The sequence below is a fragment of the Triticum urartu genome, chromosome 6A (assembly GCF_056163025.1).
Source record: "Triticum urartu cultivar PI428250 chromosome 6A, HENAU_Tu73, whole genome shotgun sequence".
Lineage (NCBI taxonomy): Eukaryota > Viridiplantae > Streptophyta > Magnoliopsida > Poales > Poaceae > Triticum > Triticum urartu.
The window spans coordinates 414,203,355-414,218,707 of record NC_141878.1 but is presented as its reverse complement, the minus strand read 5'-3'; positions in this window follow the sequence as shown (position 1 = coordinate 414,218,707).

The following is a 15,353-nucleotide window of genomic DNA, read 5'->3' as shown; positions in this document are numbered from 1 at the left end:
TTACACAAATCTAATCTGCTGACGTATTCCATGGTGCGACATCACAGCACGGCCAAGCTTTTATTCGAACCGTTTTACTGTCCCATCTCAGCGCGTTATGCGAGGCGGTTTCCTTGGCACGTCTTGTTAAAGCAGAGATCGTGTCCCCTTGTTCCGGGAGTCTCATCAATGCGGGCATGGGTAACCCAACCGCTTCTAGGACTCCTAGATTATAGGCAAGTCCAAGCGGACACGAAGAGGACGCTTGATATTCACGCTCTTTATAAAGGGGACAAGGCTTTTATTTTTCCCTCCCGTGCTCAATCGAACCCTGCCCCACCTCAAGCTCAAACGCCCGAAGTTCAGGTCAGGTGCTCCGAACCTTCAGTCATGTCCGGATCTAGCCTTCAAGGCCGATGGGTGCCTTCCTCCGTACGGAAGAAGACATCAAAAAGTTGAGGGAGGCCAGATATCTGACCGCCGAGATTTTGCATCGGCTGCCTCCCCGAGGGCAGGCCATCCCCACCCCCGAACCCAACGAGAACGTCGTGTTCGTCTCCCACTTCCTCCGAGGTCTAGGCCTTGCTCTGGATCCTTTCGTAAGGGGTTTGATGTTTTACTACGGGCAAGACTTTCATGATCTAGCTCCGGACTCCTTTGTTCATATCACGACATTTATTGTCGTGTGCGAGGCCTTCCTCCGGGTTACCCCTCACTTTGGCCTATGGCTCAAGACCTTTGAAGTGAAGTCGAAGTTGGTCGAGGGGGAGCATGCAACGTGTGGAGGTGCCTCAATACGCAAGATGACGGGAGCTCCGTGGCCCAAAGGTTCCATCCCAGAGGTTTCTGAATTGTGGCAATAGGAGTGGTTCTACATCACGGCTCCTAGAAGTGCCAAGTGGGCGGCCCCCCTGTTTTCCGCTTGGGCCCCCACCACAACTGATGTCATGGATCAGCAGAGGTCTGAGCTGGGGGCCAGCCAAGGACGTGCCTATACTGCAAGGCCGCATCTGAGATCTCTTCAATGGAGATTTCAGTTTGGTTGCGGTGATACATGTTATGCTGGTTCGTCAAGTCCAGCCTTGCAAACGCCGGCCTCTTCGTTTGTGGGAGTTCAATCCCGAGGGACCGCGTGCCATTCAAAATTTTCTCGGCCTGACGCACGAGGAGATGTACAAATCATTCTTCGGACCTCAGACGGAGTGTCCGGAAATCACCGAGGACGTGGGCCTGAGTAGCAACCGCACCGCCAAACAGGTAAGGCATCTTCTGGCCGAACATACTTTCTCTACTTTGTTATGAAGTTATCTCTGAGAGTTTGCTTTTTGACCAGGACTGGCTAACAAAGGCAAAGTTGATTCGGTGTTTGGCCCCCCTCCCTGAGGGTTTGGAAAATCCAGTATTGGAAAAGATGCTCCAGACCGCACCTTGCCCGGAGCCCTTGAAGGAAGATACTGTGCAGGATAATGCGGGCGGACGCGGGCCCCCAACGCTGCCCATTCTAGCCGAGGGAGCGAGCGTCTCTATGAGGGAAGGCGACCAGAAGAGGAAAAGGACTGCGCCCGGGGATTCGGAAGCCGAAGCTTCCAAACAGGAGAAGAAGTCTCCCACAGAGGGTCCCACCTTGGGGGGCGTTGTTGCCGCACAAAGTCCGTGGGGGGATCAATCCTCCCATGAGTCGTAAGTGACCCGAAATACCTTTGATAGTATAGATATGCCATCTTTTTCTTCTGATAAGATAACCACCGCATATATTTTTGCAGTTCGGGCCTTAACCCCTCTCAAATGAGCTCATCTTCGGGGGATCTTCTTCCAGAGATGATGGAGAGCTGTAAGTGCATCTAGTGCCACCCCTAGTTGGTTTTGGAGTATTGACGGCAAACCTAGTTGAGGGACTAATGTGTTTGTGAGAATTGCAGGAAAACACAGGTAGAAGTCCCTCATTGATTCGGTTTCACTACCAGAGATGATCCCTAAAAATGTACGAAGACATTGAAGACAATGGTGGTTTATGAAGATATTCATATTGAAGACAATGACATGAGAAGACTCCCTATGAAGCTTATGGAACTCGAAGACTTAGATCCTTCGTAGTTTTATTTCATTCATGTTGTGTCATAGGAACCACCGTACTGTTAAGTGGGGTCCAAGAGAACCAGTCAAAATGACTGAAGTGATGCCTAATTTAAATCCTATGTCTTCGAGCAAAGACTATGAGAGCAAATCTTGTCCAGAGTCAGACAAGTCAGCTTTACTTGTACCCCAAGTAAAGTTGCCGTGTGAGTTCAAAATTCGACCGTTGGTACACGTGTCAGTTCCTTAGTGACCCAGGGTCATTTCGGACAAATCAGGTCGGGTTGCCAAGTGGCTATAAATAGCCCACCCCCACAACCAGAAACGGTTGGCTGCTCAGATTTCAGTGCACGGCTTTTGTCGTTTGAGAGCAACCCAGCTCGAAGCCTTTGAGAAAAAATCCTAGCCAGGAGAAAAGCCCTAACCACCCAGAGCCAGAGTAAATTGGGCATCACTTAAGTCTTCGTGTCTGAGTGATCTGAAGACTTATTACACTTGAGGACTGTGCATCCTCCAGATGGTTAGGCGTCGCGTTCAGAGCATCCAAGAGAAATTGTGGATTGCCAGTGAACAAAGTCTGTGAAGGTTTGGAAGTCGCCTGAAGACTTACCACGAGTGATTGGACGAGGTCTGTGTGACCTTAGTTCAAGGAGAATACGGTGAGGACTGGGTGTCTTGGACTAAGTGTCCTTGACTGGGTGTCCGGGACTGTGTGTCCTTTGGTTTAAATACCTAGCCGCTCCAACCAGACGTACAGTTGTCACAGCAACTGGAACTGGTCCAACAAATCATCGTCTTCAACGTGTCACTGGTTTCATCTTCACTTCCTTTGACTTACTGTTATTCATTGTGAAGCCATTGCATGCTTGCTTTATCTTTTATCTTCACAACATGAATGTATGATCTGTTTGGATTCATAAGTTCTTCCTACCTAATCCCTATTACACTGAAGCTGTTTGTCATTGTGCTTGCACTCAATTGAATACATGACCATGGCTGCCCTAGTGTAATCTAACTTCCGCTGCTTAGTAATAGGCATAATCTTCACTGTTTGTCTTCATAGCTCTCACGTTTTGAAGACTTTCATAAAAATCGCCTATTCACCCCCCTCTAGTCGATATAACGCACTTTCAATTGGTATCAGAGCGAGGTGCTCCCTTGTTCTGTGTGATTCGGTTTAACCACCTGGAGTTTTAGCTATGTCGACTGCAGGGATAATCAAAGTCTCCGCTGCTTGCCCCGTCTTCGATGGAACTGAATATCCCTACTGGAAGAATAAGATGCGCATGCATCTTGAAGCCATTGATGTCGACCTATGGTATGTCGTCGAGAACGGCGTTCCCAAGGCTGGAGAAGGTGTCACTACTGCTGATGTCAAGAAATTCGTTCAACTGGACTCCACTGCTAAGAATATCATCTGTGGTCATCTGACCAAAGGACAGTACAGCCGTGTGAGTGCCTTGAAGACATCCAAACTGGTCTGGGACTGGCTCTCCAAAGTTAATGAAGGCATCTCAACCCAGAGAGATCAAAGAATCAGTGTCCTTCGCAATCTCTTCAACCGCTTCAAGCGAAATGACAATGAGAATGTCCAGCACACATTTGACAGACTTACTGACATCACAAACGAGCTTCAAGCCCTCGGCGCCACTGAGATCACCAAACATGAAATCGTCAAGACGCTGTTGAGATCACTTGATAGTTCGTTTGACATCCTGGCCCTGATGATTCAAGAACGTCCTGATTTCAAGACTCTCGATCCGTCTGACATACTTGAGAGGCTCAACACACATGAGTTTCAGCTTTCTGAGAAAAGAGATATCTACGGTCCAAACTATGGGCGAACTCGAGCCTTGAAGGCAAAAGCTGTCTCCTCATCTGAAGAAGAATCTGACTGCAGTTTTGATGATCCTGAAGACGTTGGAAGAGAACTTGCAATGCTAGTGAAGAAGTTCCAAAAATTCACCAAGAAGAAAGGCTTCAGAAAATCTTCACGATCAAGCTCAAGGAATGATGAAGCTTCTGCTCATGACTTCAAGAAGAAAACATGTCACAAGTGCAAGAAAACTGGGCACTTCATCTCTGAGTGTCCACAGTGGGACAATGAGAACAGAAGGAAGAAGAAGAGCAAGGAATATGATTCTGACGACAAGAAGAAGAAGAAACACTCAAAGTCTTCTTCCAAGTCTTCATCAAAGTCTTCATCACACAAGAAGAGCTCACCTGGCAAGGCACGTGCGTTTGTTGGAAAGGAGATGGATTCAGAGGAGGAGTCCGCATCTGAGGAGGCAGAGGTGGAGTCTGAGGAGGAGTCTGATTCTGGCATTGCGAGTCTGGCTACAGCATACGTCGCCAAGTCCATCTTCAACACTGAAGACAATGACTGCATCACCGACACCGACGCAAATGACAAGAACGACTCCACCCTACCTACTGCTTCATGGCACGCGGTGCCAAGGTAAACACACGCACTACTCGCTGTGAAACATCTAGTGACGATGACTCTGAGTGTGATTCAAAACCTAGCTACAGAACACTTGCTAAAATTGCAACTGAACAACAGAAAGCTATGGAACATATTCAAAAACTGTTAGACAGAAGCGATGATCTGTTGGGTGCCGAAATGACTCGTTCTGAATCCTTAATTGAAGACATAAAAAATCTTCACGTTAAGTATCAGGAACTTGAAGATCGTCTTGAGACTCTCTCAACTACTCATGAAAAGCTCTCCTATGATTATCTTCAAAAGAAGCAAGATCTTGAGAAGTTGAGAGCGGATCATGAAGATCTTCAAAAGGAAAATGAGTCACTTCGCTCCGAACAGATCAGTCCCGCTCAGGAAGGATTTGAACCACCATGTCTAAAATGCATTGAGCGTGATAATGCTAATTCTGTTGCTGAATGTTCCACTGCTACTACTGTTGCAATATCTTCAACTGTTAACGTGGTAACTAACCCCTCTCCTGAGGATACCACTGCTATTGCTGATGAGAATGCTAGGTTGAAGACATTGCTTGAAACAGGAATGTACAAAAGTCTGAAAGGGCATCAGACACTATGTGATGTCCTTAAGAAGCAGATTCTGAACCGAAACCCTAGGAAAGAGGGTGTTGGGTTCGTGAGGAAAATTAATGCAGATGGCTCTTACTGGAAACCTGAGTAGTACCCCAAAACCACATGGGTTGCTGCAAAGGAATCCTCAGCAGATCCATCCAATCTGTCTGGCTTCACTTGTGCTAACCCCATTATCATTGATGAATCCTTTGATGCAAACTATAAACTGTTTAAGAATCAGAATGGTGAAGTGTTTGCCAGGTACATTGGTACTAACTGTAGGAATGGACCTCCTATGAAGATGATCTGGGTTCCGAAAAAGTGTCTGGAAAATCTTCCTGTGAATGTCTTCATGACACCTCACTTGAAGAAGACAAACCTCAGACCAAAGGCTTCATACGGTCCAATGGCTTCATACAAACAGAGGACACACCTGAGTCACACTAACGCAAATGTTTTGCAGGGAAACCATACTCAGGCATATGGATATGAGAGCGGTTCATCGAACCGTCATGTTCATATGACCAAAAATTATTCTGCCTATTCCTATGAGTATTATTGTCCCCCTGCTAGACTGTTTCCGAGGGCTCCAAAGCCAAAATTCTCAGATGCTGCACTTAGACTTATTGCTTCTAAGCCACCCTTGAAGATGTGGGTGGTTAAGAAAGCTTAACTTTCTTTTGCAGGGAAAGGTCTCCAGCAGAAAAACAAAATCTTCTGATGCTATTGCTGGGGACCTTAAAAATCTTGCAGGGCGCAAGATAAAATGCCCGAATGGCATCATTATGTACTTTGCTCCTGAATCGCATGCTACTCTCCCTATTAGTCCTAATCTGGATCTAAGTTTTCATAACCCACTGGTTCGTCAAATGTTTATGCTTCACAACTCTCTTCGTGAAGCCTATCCCCCTAACTGCGCTGTAGGGTACGACACCAGCGACTTCAAAGTCTTTAGAATGGATTATTGACAGTGGGTGTACAAATCACATGACTGGCAGAAGAAGCCTTCTTATGGACTCAACTTTACGTCCATCCGACAAGAGTCACATCACATTTGCTAACACTGGTAAAAGTAAGGTATTGGGTCTAGGTAGAGTTGCAATCTCAAAGGATCAACACATGGATAAAGTCATGCTTGTTGAATCCCTTGGCTTCAACTTAATGTCTGTCTCAATGCTTTGCGATTTGAATATGATTGTAATGTTTGGAAAATATCGTTGCCTGGTGCTAATGGAATCTGACAAATCTCTAGTGTTTGAAGGGTATCGAAAAGGTGATTTGTACGTGGTAGACTTCTCAGCAGGACCACAACTCGCAGTATGTCTTCTTGCAAAAGCTTCAGAATGCTGGCTTTGGCATCGAAGGCTTGGGCATGCTGGCATGAGGAACCTCCACACCCTTGCGAAGAAAAAGCACGTCATAGGCATCGAGGGCGTCAAGTTCAAGAAAGATCATTTATGCGGTGCCTGTGAAGCAGGGAAAATGACAAGGGCAAAACATCCTTCGAAGACAATCATGACTACTACACAACCCTTCAAACTGCTTTACATGGATCTTTTCGGTCCCACTCACTACTCAACTTTTACTACTTCTGCTTGCCTCTATGGCTTCGTCATTGTTGATGATTACTCTAGATATACTTGGGTACACATAATCCTTTACAAGACTGAAGTGCAGGATGTCTTCAGACGCTTCGCCAATCGAGCCATGAACAATTTTGGCGCCAAGATAAAGCACATCAGAAGTGACAATGGCACTGAATTCAAGAACACTGGCCTTGATACATATCTGGATACCTTGGGCATCACACATGAATTCTCAGCTCCATACACGCCACAGTAGAATGGCGTCGTCGAACGCAAGAACAGAACACTCATTGAGATGGCCAGAACAATGCTAGATGAATACAAGACTCCAAGAAAATTCTGGACTGAAGCCATTGATACTGCATGCCATACAATCAATCGTGTTTATCTTCACAAGCTTCTGAACAAGACATCTTATGAACTCCTAACTGGCAAGAAGCCAAATATCAGTTACTTCAGAGTATTTGGCGCAAAATGCTGGATCAAGGACCCACACCACACCTCAAAATTTGCACCAAAAGCACATGAGGGATTCATGCTTGGATATGGAAAGGATTCGCACTCCTACAGAGTCTTCAATCTCTTCCACTACAAAGTGGTTGAAACTGTGGATGTGCGGTTCGATGAAACCAATGGATCACAAAGAGAGCAATTGCCAAATGTGCTAGATGAAGTTCCAGCTAGTGAATCAATCAAGCTTATGGGAACTGGAGAGATTGTACCTTCTGAAGCTCATCCTGAAGAAGAACTTATCATCTCAGCACCTGACCCACATGAAGACAATGCTCAGCCTGAAGATATACCTCCAAATGACAACGCAGATCAGCACGAGCAAAGTCTTCGCCCTTTACATCCTCGTGTTGCAAATGAAGTACAGATTGACAGAATACTTGACAGCATCAATGCACCTGGTCCACTCACTCGTTCAAGGGCAACTCAGCTGGCAAACTTCTGTGGGCATTTCGCATTCGTCTCAATATCAGAACCCAAGAAAGTTGAAGAAGCCTTCATGGAACCTGAATGGATTCAAGCTATGCAAGAAGAGCTTCAACAGTTTGAGCTGAATAATGTATGGGAACTGGTTAAGCGTCCTGATCCACGGAAGCACAGCATAATAGGCACCAAATGGATATACTGCAACAAGCAAGATGAGCATGGTCAAGTTGTCAGAAACAAAGCTCGTCTCGTTGCTCAAGGATATACTCAAGTGGAGGGCATTGACTTCGATGAAACATTTGCTCCTGTGGCTAGGCTTGAAGCCATACGCATACTGCTGGCCTATGCAAATCATCATAACATACTTCTATATCAAATGGATGTGAAAAGTGCCTTTCTCAATGGCAAGATTGAAGAAGAAGTGTATGTTGCACAACCACCTGGCTTTGAAAATCCAAAACATCCTGATATGGTATACAAGCTCAACAAGGCACTGTATGGCCTCAAACAAGCCCCTAGGGACTGGTATGATACACTCAAGTACTTTCTGAAGAGCAAAGGCTTCATACCTGGTTCCCTGGATCCCACTCTTTTCACGAAGACATATGATGGTGAACTGTTTGTGTGCCAAATATATGTGGATGACATTATCTTCGGCTGCACCAATCAGAAGTATAGTGAAGAGTTTGGATATATGATGCAAGAGCAATATCAGATGTCCATGATGGGGGAGCTGAAGTTCTTCCTCGGTCTTTAGATACGGCAACAACGCAACGGCATCTTCATATCTCAAGAGAAATATCTTAAAGAGTGCCTGAAGAAGTTCGGTATGCAAGATTGCAAAGGCTTCACAACACCAATGCCAGCCAAACATCATCTAGGTCCTGACGACAATGGTAAAGAGTTCGATCAAAAGGTATACCGCTCCATGATTGGGTCTTTGCTTTATTTATGTGCATCTAGGCCAGATATCATGCTTAGTGTTTGCATGTGTGCTCGATTTCAAGCGGCACCAAAGGAGTCGCATCACTTGGCTGTGAAGCGAATTCTTAGATATTTGGCTCACACCCCAACTCTAGGATTATGGTATCCAAAGGGCTCAGAGTTTGATTTGGTTGGATTTTCGGATGCTGATTATGCTGGTGACAAAGTTGATCGCAAGTCTACATCAGGCACATGGCACTTTCTGGGACGATCACTTGTATGTTGGTCTTCAAAGAAGCAGAACTGTGTATCTCTCTCCACTGCTGAATCTGAATACATTGCTGCTGGATCTTGCTGCGCTCAGCTTCTGTGGATGAAGCAAACACTCAAGGATTATGGCATTCATCTGAAGCAAGTGCCACTTTACTGCGACAATGAAAGTGCCATCAAGATTGCCAACAACCCAGTTCAGCACTCGAAGACAAAGCACATTGAAATTCGCCATCACTTTCTCAGAGATCACGTTGTGAAGGAAGACATTGATATCATACACGTCAGCACTGAAGAGCAATTGGCAGATATCTTCACCAAGCCCTTGGATGAGAAGAGGTTTTGCGAGTTACGGTGTGAGCTAAATATCTTGGAATCCTCAAATGTTCTGTGATCAGGCACACATCCTAACACTTATGCATATTGATGAATTAGATGTGCAACACATGAAGTAATGTATATCTTCAATCAATGAAGACATACATTCTAAGTGTGAATACATTAATGTGGAATTTGACTTCGGAGCGCCACGATAATTGTGCACCGTGTCTGGGTCTAATACTTCCTATACGGTGGGTAACGCCACCACCAAACGTTCCATTCTGAAGTGTTTCACTCATGGCGTTACCTCGCAATGTCTTCACATTTGGTTTGGCTTCAATCTCAATATGTCTTCATGATTATCTTCACTGCGTTGATTATATAGATATATATATACATATGTACTGGTGTTCTGTCCTCTACAGCATTCACTTATAGCTATGTCTTCTTGTTTGAATCTTTTGAACTAAGTGAATGTGATCGGACCCTAACCTCTCTATGCTTTCTATCTCAAACTCTATCTCTCCAAGTCATATGCATTCTATTGAAACTGTCGAATGTCTTCGCTGTGTCCTTGTCAGACGAAGACATAGAGACAACCATAAAAGTCCGTTTTTAATGCTCATTCCTCCACATAAGATCCGGAGAAGCAGGAACGACCGCCCGACAATTTAGGCGTGCGTGGGATGTGGAACAAACCCCAATCTTCCTCTAACTGGCCACGCTTGCCTCAAATGCGAACCGCCAGGGGCACCTGCGTAATAGCACAGTGCCGCCTCTGAGTCTATAAATTCACACTTACCGCGGTCATTATCTCCTTCTTCCACCCTCGCACGAACCCTAGTGCCACCGCTAGCACTCGACGACGCCGGAGACGAAGCGCTTCACTGTCGCAACCTCTCCAACGCTGTCCTCACGCCGACCGCGGACATCGTCCTCTCCGCCGTTGCCGTAGGTGTTTTCCGTCGCCAAGTTAGGGCACGGAGGACTGAACTGCTCGGCATCAACTTCCTTCCGTCTAGCAGTTCCAGTGTGGTAAATAAAACTTCTTTTTACAGTCTCTTTTGATCTCTTGGTTCTGTCACTTTCTACCATAAGAAGTTTCTCTTCACACCAGTTAGATCTCTCGCTGCATCTCATAACATGCCTAGTATATTCACTTGTGCTTCATAAAGCAGTTAGATTCCTCACTTGTACTGATCTATGGGTTCGTACAAATCTGGAACCAACTTCTTATCTGTAAGTGAATGTCTTCGCCCAATGAGGTCAATGTTTTCTAAACCGATTTAACTTCAAAATCTTCTGAGAATGCATATGACCTCTTCCCCTTCCCTCGCACCTTAATGCTGTCACAGGTACATGTCCGTGGGAGAATCCTTTGGATCTCATAGTCTGCATTCATTTGCAGAGTACTTGCAGCATCACATCAACTCTCCTGAAGCCAGTTCTTGTTGGTCAAGCAAAAGGAAGCCTTTGAAGCCTTTGAACATCTTGAAGCCTTCCAAGTTAAGATTCATGGCTTCAGAAACAGCAGCAAGGAAGGGAGGCAGACAGCGACGTGGTGGAACGTCCAAAGATCTGCCTGATGAATTGGCAGAAATGTACAAAACTGATCCTGAAGAAAGCTATGGTCAGCGCAAGACACGAATCCAATGGATTCGAAGATATTGGGCAGAGCAATGGTTTCAATACCGCTTCGTCACTTAGGAATATGCGGAGAAGTGCGCCATCAAGAGACCGTGGGGAGACGTATTATACAAAAATCTCGTACCCAGGTCCAGAGACGAAGCCATTGCTCAAGGCTTCTATCCATGCATGGTGAGAGGACCACAGCCAGCTGAAGCACATCTGTCATCACTTCTCTGGTGTCGCGATGACAATCTGTTCAAGCGCAACTTCCAATTTGCTCAGAACTCTGCAAAGCAAAACAAGAAGAAATTTGGGCTTGACTTCAACCCTGGTCCCTCCTCACCAAGGGCAGATGGCACACGCGACGCCGATCCCAATATCATCGGGCCGTATGCCAATCTTGCAGGCCTCATCACCCGCATCCTAGTCCAAGGGACTGCCGTGAATGACCCTCCAGCAGATACTGAGTCTGATGACGCCCCTGCTGCGCTGAAGCCAAAGCAGAAGAAGCCAAAAGCTTCAAAGCCAGGCGCTTCTCCCAAAATCTCAAGAGCGAAGCCATTGGCAACTGCACCTCCTGAAGCCAATGTGCAGTCTAAAGACTTATCACGAGTCTCCAAGCCCCAAGAAGCCAAGAAGCCTCAGCCACACACAGGCAAAGAGCTCACAGCTGCTGCCATTCTGCGGTGCGAAACCATTGATCTCTCAAGCGATGAAGATCTTGGAGATGATGCTCTTGAGCAGATCATCAAGAGCAAGGAGGAGGCTGAAATCTTCAACAATCTGCCTCTGTTCGATGTCGCCATCATCCACAACTTCATCGATGAATGGTTTACCTCACCGGACATCAGCTTCGATGATCTGCAGCTGCCCATAGGCCTCAGCGTGGCCTTTCAAGGCGCAATTGCTTCAGAACTTGCAATAGCCCAACGCATTGTAGAACTGAAGCAGAAAATTGATTATGAAAAGGCTCAGTTCAAGAAGCACGTGGCCAAGCTCAGCGTGTAAGAAGTGAAAAACTTCAAGATCATGTTGCACGAGATGAAAGAGAACTTTCTGAAGACGCGTGCCGAAGCTCAAGGCTCGCGAGAGCGCATGAAGACTCTGGCTGATCGCTGCGTGCAGGCCTACAATGAGGCCGAGAAGCGCAAGGCACTTGGGCGTCCCGGCATTGACCCCAGAATGGCCTCGAAGAAGAAAAAGAAGCCTGTTGTGCCTGAACCAGAGGCGCCAAGGTCAGAAACTGCTCCGATTGTCTTCCCCACTACAACGACAGACTCGAAGCCAAAGAGTCGATCAACCGCCTCACAGCTAAAGAAGACAAGGACTGCAGAGGCTGAAGCTAAGAAGAGGAAACACTCTGAAGCCTCTCCTTCTGAACCCACCATCAAGAAGCGCAAGACCAAGAAATCTCGGGCTGCTCCCACAGAGCCCTTGATAGTTGAACCCCTCTCCGTCCGCTATCCTGATGCAGATCGTCAGTTGACTGTGCATGAGCCTGCCTTCACAGAGGCTCCGCACGCCAAAGACATTCCAGCAGCTGACCACAACGCTGCTGAAGACATTGGTCTCCAAGACAATGTACAAGGTGATGCAGCCCTTCCTCAACTTGAGACAAGCGAACTGATCAGCATTGGTCGTCCATTGACGCCAATCACACAAGATGCATCGTGGGCAGATCGCCCACAGGAGGAAGATAATGAGCCCCAGCCCACTGCAACTCCACCGGCGTCGCCTACATTCCGTAGGCTTCGCAAAGGGCCAAGGGCTCAGGCTGCTGACGACATTCCAACTCCCCCGCACCAACAAGAAGCAGTTCTCCAGGAGAACGTGCCTGAGTTCGTCCCTCCCACTACACGTGTGGAGGCGGCAAATGTTGAGGCTGCCACAAACAACGCCGAAGCAAATGTGGAGCCCTCCCCAACAACAACTTCAGAAGACAATGAAGCTACTGCTCCTGAACCTTCTGTGCCTGAGTCTTCTACGGGTCCCCAATTCAACTATCATATTGCGCACAGGCCCCAGGTCCAGAAGCTGATCCCCCGACTGCCAAGGTTCCCAGGTTCTGCATCAGCTCCTGGCTCCTTCAACATCAACGGCTTCAGGACAGACAACACGTTCTTTAACAGCTCCAAGAACCCTTATTCGAGGGAACGAATTGTATCAGATAGGTTCTGGAGCTATCAACAGCGCAGATATTATTCATGCATCCTATACAACCAAGGCCGCATCTTTCCTCACAAGCGCCTTGAGGTTGAAGCTGTTGCTGGTCTGCCTGGTCTGGAAGAAGCATTGGATTGCTTCAAGCAAGTGGGTCTGCTGCCGTTTATCACCGATGAAGAGCACTGGAACGAAGAGCTTCTGCTCCAGTTCTATGCCACCCTGCATATCAAAGGCTATAACAGAGATCCGAAGACATGGGTCCTGGAGTGGATGACCGGCAATGTCCATCATGAAGCCAATGCTTTCGACATAATTGAGCTTACCGGCCTTCCCACTCCTGGCGAATTTTTTGAAGAAGGCTGCCAACTCCATGTTGAAGCAATTGAGAGCATATTTCAGCGTGCTGAGCCAGATATGAGTCAGATGCTCTCAATGATGAAGCCATTGCCTCCTAATGCACCCTATCCAACTAGGTTCTTCGTTGAAGACTTAGAGTACCTGCCCAGAACAATATATCACATCTTAAGGCGGACTCTCTGGCCCGTTAAGGGACACTCTCGATATGCAACGATTGACAGTGCAATGAAGACTCTCATCTTCTACATTCTTCATGGCGAATGCTTCAACGCACAGGATCTCTTCATCCGTCAACTTGCAGCGTCTGCCTCAGAATTGTTTGGATTGAAGTTCTATGCTCCTTGGGTTATGAGGCTGATCAAGCTTCACTCTGCAATCTCCTATCAACCCTCAGCCCGCAATCATAGGATATTTTTGCCAGATGTAGACACATCTGCTGCAGCGTCTGCCTCAGAATTGTTTGGATTGAAGTTCTATGCTCCTTGGGTTATGAGGCTGATCAAGCTTCACTCTGCAATATCCTATCAACCCTTAGCCCGCAATCATAGGATATTTTTGCCAGATGTAGACACATCTGCTGAAGCAATATATCCAGAGCCTGCCAAGCAACCATTAAGTCTTCAGAATGCAGAACACCAGAGCTTCACTCAAAATATTGAAGGTGTTGAAGCTCTCTCCCGAGTGTATCCAATGGCTGGCACCACACGTGCCCCAGCATCAACCGAAGCCACTAACAGCACAGCTGCAAAGAGACCCAAGAAGCGCGCTCGTGCACTCAATGACCGAGAGCTTCTTGTGGCTCTTCACCAAAAGCAAGACAGGCATCACGACTGGCTCAAGAGGCAGATGAGAAGCCTCATGCAAGACGTCAATCGCATCAGAAATATGGCAACCAAAAATGCATTTGTCGCACACGAGACCTGTCGCCGCACTTGGAAAGGCCTCACCATGATGTGCACTGAAGCTGACCTGCATGAGGATGGCTTCAAAGAGAGATTCAAATTTGACTCCATGCCTCCAAGAAAAGCTGTGATGCGAAGCACACCATCACTTGAAGAGTCAGAGTTCTCTTCTTCTGCTGCCACCGTGTCTGCCCGGATTATTGAAGAAGAAGACGACGCGACATCATCTCCACCTGCTTCAACACGCGTCGAATCTGCACCAAGCTCGTCTGCACCGCCACCAAACAACTCCACCGACCCTGCTGCGCCTGGGAACGCGTAGAAACCTCTATGTCTTCAAACCTTTTTGGTCATCACTGACAAAAGGGGGAGAAGCATATGATGTTTATAGTCTTCAAGCGGGTCACTATGGGCGGGTGCCTTCATATTTTGCTACATTTTGCTTCGTGCTTACAACTCCCGTTTTTGCTACATTTGCTTCATTGAGTTGTAACACTTAGCCTTGATGGTCGTTTGCTACCTGTTTGTCACTCCGTTTTGCGAAGATAAATTCCGCATGTGCGATGATAAATTCCGCACTCATCTCATTCTGCAGACGTCCATTTTCCATTATGCATGTCATTATCTTCATATACATTCACATGCATAGTGGATTGTCATCATAAGTTGAAGTGGATCTCCACAAGTACAACCTGCCATGTGCATTTGCATTCAAGAAGCAAATTACTTATATGCACATCTTCAGGGGGAGCCCTTGCAACTTATGAAGACCATTCCTTTACAATTTCACAAATTATGTTTCCCGTTGAAAACTTCAACTAGTTTGTCATCAATCACCAAAAAGGGGGAGATTGTAAGTGCATCTAGTGCCACCCCTAGTTGGTTTTGGAGTATTGACGGCAAACCTAGTTGAGGGACTAATGTGTTTGTGAGAATTGCAGGAAAACACACGTAGAAGTCCCTCATTGATTCGGTTTCACTACCAGAGATGACCCCTAAAAATGTACGAAGACATTGAAGACAATGGTGGTTTATGAAGATATTCATATTGAAGACAATGACATGAGAAGACTCCCTATGAAGCTTATGGAACTCGAAGACTTAGATCCTTCGTAGTTTTATTTCATTCATGTTGTGTCATAGGAACCACCGTACTGTT